Source organism: Ostrinia furnacalis, unplaced genomic scaffold (genome assembly GCF_004193835.3).
Source record: "Ostrinia furnacalis isolate ACB-3 unplaced genomic scaffold, ASM419383v2 OfSCF3174, whole genome shotgun sequence".
NCBI classification, from domain to species: domain Eukaryota; kingdom Metazoa; phylum Arthropoda; class Insecta; order Lepidoptera; family Crambidae; genus Ostrinia; species Ostrinia furnacalis.
Genome location: NW_021133413.1, coordinates 21,859 through 28,376, shown reverse-complemented (window position 1 = coordinate 28,376; position 6,518 = coordinate 21,859). Strand labels below are relative to the sequence as shown.

Genomic DNA, 6,518 nt, shown 5'->3' with positions numbered 1-6,518 from the left:
ACATTGTGACANTTTTAAGAGCACTGTTTCATAAACTCAATTTTAAATGAAAATTCAAATCAACAGTAACTATAGTAGCCATTTAAAATAAACAAATACAAATAAAGTCGCTGTGTTCACTTATACGTCATAAAGAAATCATAAATAACATTGCAGCGCACGGACGGACCAACTAATTTCAATGTGATTCAATTTCTTATGAAATTAAAACTCTACTTTTTGCCCGGTGCATTGTTGTTATTGTTTGGTGGGGTGAAAATAATAGCTTGCTTTGAGGAGTTGTCAGGGTACCACTGGTTCTCGAACGTAGAGCGATATAGGAGAAATAGTGACTGTACATATAGTTGTATAATTTTTAGCGAGTCTCATCTCAAACTAATTTGAAAATTATAAATAACTTGAAAAAATCGAACTGCCTAAGGCGGGAATTGAACCCACGACCTTCCGCTTGCCGGGCGACTGCTCTTCCAACTGAGCTACTTAGACACTGGATGAACCCATCGATTTATTTATAACTAGCTTTCCGCCCGCGGCTTCGCCCGCGTGGAATTTTGTCTGTCACAGAAAAACTTTATCGCGCGCGTCCCTGTTTCAAAAACCGGGATAAAAACTATCCTATGTTCTTTCCCGGGACTCAAACTATCTCTATGCCAAATTTCATCAAAATCGGTTGCGAGGTTTAAGCGGGAAAGCGTAACAGACAGACAGACAGACAGAGTTACTTTCGCATTTATAATATTAGTTGGGATTTTCAAAATAGTGACTTTGGATATAGAGGTACAGAGAGCAGAGAAGATCTTAAATCGCATACTGATGTAAAATGATATTTAAATATCATTTCTAAGTAAACATATAAAAAAGTAATTGCCCTTCTGAAAAAATATTTGGTATCTTTACTACACACAATAGAATCTGTATCTCACCTGATGGAAAATGATGACCTCGCGAAAAATGGAAGCGAGCTTCATCCGGAAGACGGAAACGAATAGTAGATATCATGGTAAAGTTTGGAAACCAAATAGTTTCAAGTTAAACATAAAAATGATTTGCTTGTTTGTCATTATAGCAGTTCAATACAACTATCGACTGAAGTTGTGAAAAAGAGTACCACTTTGATTCTGTTTCAAATGTAAAAATGTTTTTAAATCAACTCAGTACAGTAAATCGAATGAAGTAACTAATGCGAAAAACTAGAGGCTAAAATTTGCTGCCTGCTGGACACTATAATACGGGCCTCTTCAAGGCATAGTAGACAGAATGAATATGTGAAAACTATGCAGTAATATGAGCATTTCAGTTCGTCGAGTGTAAGTAAATACCTGCGTGTTCTGCAGAAAAAAAGTTAAGATCGGATTCCTTTCGACTTCCATCACGCTCGATATCGGATCGAGAACAATTAGTACCACTTTGATTCTCTTACAAAGATACGCCTACAATCAAATTGGAGTCCAGATTCAGTTTTGTGGCGAGGTGTGACCCGCATTGTGGCGCGACACATCTTTTGATTTATCGACTTTTTGAGGGTATTTAATTATTTCTACGGCTGAATAGCGCTTTGTGCTATTTAGGATTGTCTTTTTTATTTTGAATTTGTTAATTGTTTGGTTAAAAATGGTTTTGGTATTGGAAATAAAATAATTTAAATATTTTTAGAATAAGAGGTTGTTTTGTGACTCCTGACTTTTAGTCGGCCGATTGGGTCGGATTCTAATTTGTACTAGGAATCGGCCGATACCAAAATAAAAGTATCACAATAACTACGCGTTACTGCTCTAGACGGCTTTTTTTATCAAAGCTTTTATTGTTCTTAAATTCTTCTAAATTCCAATAGACCAGCAAATCAAGCGATTGAACCATAAATAACTTGACACCAAAACTCATCCCAAACCAAAATGGCCGTATTACCAGAGCTTAATCACAAAACAGTCATTGTCATCGCTGCATTCTGTCCAATAGTCTTTATGGACCACAAACGGATGTCAAACGTATTTAACAATTAATGAAAACCAGCCTATAGTCATTAAATGATCAAAAAACGTCCCAAAATTTACAGCGTGCACAGGCGACTTTGAATTTTATTACCTTAATGGTAAGGTTCAAAATGCAGTGTAATGGTTTTTAGTTTTGTACTGTTTTTGAGTCGGTATGTTATTGATGATCAACGGTGGATCATCTGCTGTAAGTAATTAGACCATGCATGTGTTAATCCACTCAATTTGTTATTAAAACGACTATTTATTTGAATGTAGAGTCATTATATTGGAGTTTTGGTGTATAAATTGATAGCCAGTGGTGATTTACAAAACATGCCGTTATAGTTGGAAGTCGCGGGTTCGATTCTCTGTACTATCTAAAATTTGTTACCACTTGGGTTGGTGGAACACTTAGGCTGAGTTGCATCAACTTTGACCGTAACTTTGACAATAACCGGTGCTTTTTGTATGGACTTTGAGAGATTTTTGACGTTTGTCAACGTTAAAGTGAGATGGTGCAACTCAGTCTTACTGATCTAATACGCTAGTTAAGAAGTCGCGCGTTCGATTCTCTGTACTTTCTAATATTTGTAACCGCTTGGACTGGTGGTTTATCTACCATATTAGGTACTACCCTAGAGATTGGAGGTTCGATGCCTACAGAATACAGGCATTTGTATAAGTACGTCACATATAGTTTGTATCTTTTTGTTTTGTAGTTCTATGTATTTTCTGGGACGTGCAAAAGTGATTTTTAAAATCTTACCTGCATAAATGAGTTTTATGCGTTTATGAGTTTTTTTTGGACTATGCGTTTATGAGTTTTTTTTTGTATTAATATCCGCGGTCCAGTACCTACCCATAGCTTTCTTATTTTGGGGTTAAATAGATATTGCCGTGTATTTAGGTACAGACGTCTAGCTTATCAACGATTTAGATTCAACAGGACATGTACAATTTACAGCACATAAAACTCTAGATGAAATCAAAATTATTACAAGTACCTAAAATGCTAAAATATTGGTTGACAACCTGCTGATAATTTACTGAAGAAGAAACGAAAACAAATTACGGAACCCTGACTTATACTAGATGATATCATAGCAAAAGTAAAATAACAGTATTTCTTCATTATGTCCGCATTACAAAGTTATTTTGAACTTATCAATAATAATTAATCCGTTACCAAAATGTATCAATCATCAACAGCTGGGTGTCAAACACCTGCCGATTTTCTCTCTCTTTCTATTGATACTGTAATGTATTGCTTTCTCTTTTTGAAGCTGTGAAAACATCAAAGTGTAAGTTAAGTTTGATAAAAATATCTTCGACTTTTTAAAATTTTTAAGTGTTGTTTAATTTTTCTGTAAATTGCAATAAAGGTAATATCACAACTTTTAAAATATAGCTCAATGTAGACTATGCTCAGTAACATATTTTAACAAGTTTTATGGCGATTTTTGAATTGATGATAATGATAAATAATTTTAATAAATAACTTTTGTTTTCCGGCTCGTTTTCGTAACGTGGGCAGGCCTCCCACTAGGTGGACCGACGATCTGGTGAAGGTCGCGGGAGGTGCCTGGATGCGAGCGGCGCAGGACCGGTCTTTGTGGAAATCCTTGGGGGAGGCCTTTGTCCAGCAGTGGACGTCTTTCGGCTGAAACGAACGAACAAACGAACTTTTGTTTTAACTTATTATTGAATATTTGCCTAATATTGATGAGACATGCCAGAGAACAGCTTAGAAAATGCTTTAAAAATCTAGAGTTTGGTCAGAACAGAAGTTTGCGCTGAGTCAGTCTCAAGAAAAACATATTTTAAAATTTTCTGCTTTTAAATGTGAAAGATAACATCATCTCAACATTACCTGCAACATCTGATTACAAACTTCCCAAGAACCAAACGATAAAATAACAAGTAAAGGGTACAATGTATACTTCCCCAGAATGTCACAATTCGGTCTGAACCCACTAAATTATTCTTTCGCCTCGAGATCAGCTCAGCTAAAGGATATTTCATTAAAAACTTAAAATAAGTTGTATCTGTACTGCGTTGCGGTTAGATTGTGAAAGCAGTTTTTGTGGAAATTTCCTGGCGAGTATTTTATTGAATCTTGTGTATTAATTTTAAGGTCATTGCAATTGCATTAATTGCAATTTTTGTATTGGAAAATAATTTCATTCAAAACTATGTGTTAATTGAATAAAAAACTGAAAGTCAAGTGTATTGTGTTAGATATTTTTGAAAACAGATCGTAAGATGAACGATTTTAATGAATTTGAAACAATGGATATTATTATAAGAACACATTATTAGGCTCTAGCGCATTTCCAATACTTGGAATTAAATTCTGAAGTCATGAAAAATTCATAAGTCATTCTTGAATTAATAGCCATGAGCCATGGTCTTTTGGCTGCTTGGATTAGTAAACATGTAGAGATCTTAAATCAAAGTAACTATCTAGCCAATTTCCAAAATGTCCGATTTCCCAAAGCCCCGCAACACGTGTAAACTCTATAACCGTGTACGTCGACAAAGTTAGATTGGCTGGCATCGACTGATGGCTGTCAGACGGATCCGCAGTAAAAACGCGCAACGCGGCGACAGGCGATTGTGAATTGTGATGTACTGTTGGGAAGTTTGAACAAAGTCTGATTTTAACGTCTGAATGTAACGGACCATTACGGTTCGGATGAGATTAATGTTATTTGTGTTTATTTTGTAACGATTTTTCGGTTAGGTACCTACTTTAGAAAATAGTAGTTAATAAGTCATTATGAACAGAGTTGCATCTTGGTTATAAAGAGAAATTAAAACAGTCCTAAGCATGAAACATCAATAAAAACCAAACCGAGAAAGTTATATAAAAATATTTTTTAGCATAAAGTAAAACACATTTTTAAAAACTTTACCGAATAATCTAGTTATTCAATTCAATCATTATGTGAATTATGAATAAAATTATGCAAAACTGGGTGATGAGTATTTTGGTTTTTTTTTGAGATTCTAGATTTAATTCTTAGATGGGACACACAACACAACTCAAGCATGCAGAACAAAATACTGACTTGAAAAATATTTCAACACCGCACGCGTCCCTGTTCAAAATCCGGGATAAAACCTGTCTTATGTCCTTTCCCGGGACTCAAACTATCACTATGCCAAATTTCATCAAAATCGGTTCTGTGGTTTAGGCGTGAAAGCAAGACAGACAGACAGAGTTACTTTCGCATTTATAATATTAGTATAGATAGTATCTATAGGTTGACCCAATTCAAGCCATCCCCCTCCCCGTTTTTCAGCCATTAATAACCTAAGCGCCCGTCAAAATACCCGATCAGGCGACGAGGAATTAATGATCTGTTTAATATAACGGCATTATCGAGTTTCTTGTCAATTTGCACAAGTGATTTATTAGCGCCCCCTTTAAGGTTGCATCGGGGAAAATTTTGGGAAAAAGCGCCACTTACAGTTCAAACCTTCGATAACTTTGGAAGGATTGCTTGCAGATCTTCCGGAACGACTATATTTTTATCCTTAAATAAAAAAAAAGTTATAACTAATCATCTAATATACTTTAATTTGAATACTAAAAAGATGAGTTGCACCATCTAACTTTAGCCGTAACTATAACTATAACCGGTGTTTTTCGTATGGAGATTGGCAGATTTTTGACGTTTGTTAATGTTCAAGTAAGATGGTGCATGCAACCTAGCCTAATTTTAGCTCTACTAGGTAGGTAAAGGTACGTTCACACAAACATTGTATAGTTATCCATTTTGATATTTATCTCTAAAATATCCGCTTCTACGTTTTTAAGTCAATAGTAAAAATAATTACCATAACAGACCCAGCAATATTAAGGTTCTCTTTCGCTCCTTACACAGTCCCTTTGAATCCCAATTCATCCCAAATTACTTCAATAAAAAAGCAAACAAACAAAAAGCAATAGGTACGATTGCCATAACAAATAACCGAGTAGATATTATCCGAGGATATATTCGCAATAAAGGAGATTGAATTTTTCGACAACAATCTGATGATGGGCTATCTTTGACTGTAGTTCGTTGTTTGTGATTTTTTATCGGCGAGACAAGTTATTGCCGTATTAAGATTTACAAGTTATTTTCTTACTTTTCTAGTAGACTATACTAAAACTTTTACAACTGAAGAAACTTCGGTTCTTACAATAATTATCGGATTTTAGTTGATTTATTTATCGATTCTTTAGGCCAAGTTGACTCATCAGGTTTTGACTATTAGAGCACTCTGAGAACCAGAGTTAAGGCCTTCGTCTTCGTCTACTTTAACTTTGACAAACGTCAAAAATCTGTCAAACTCCATACAAAAACCCGGTGTGAACGTTACAGTTACGGTCAAAATGAGACGGTGCAACTCAGCCTTAATGTTTTTATGTAGCTTGATATGTTGTTGGACGTCCTGTGGCTGAAATGATGATGATGATGATGATGATATGTTGTTGTCCATCATACTATACTCTAAGAATGCCTACGCACCACGCACCTAAATGGTGTTGATGTT

The 6,518-nt window shown here is 35.2% G+C and overlaps 1 non-coding gene across 1 annotated transcript; it reads right to left on the bottom strand.

The window, feature by feature from the left end:
• Nucleotides 1-413: 413 nt before the first annotated feature.
• TRNAA-GGC (transfer RNA alanine (anticodon GGC)) lies at nucleotides 414-486 on the bottom strand. Its single transcript has one exon. It is a non-coding gene; the product is annotated as a tRNA-Ala (tRNA).
• Between the last annotated feature and the right edge of the window lie 6,032 nt (nucleotides 487-6,518).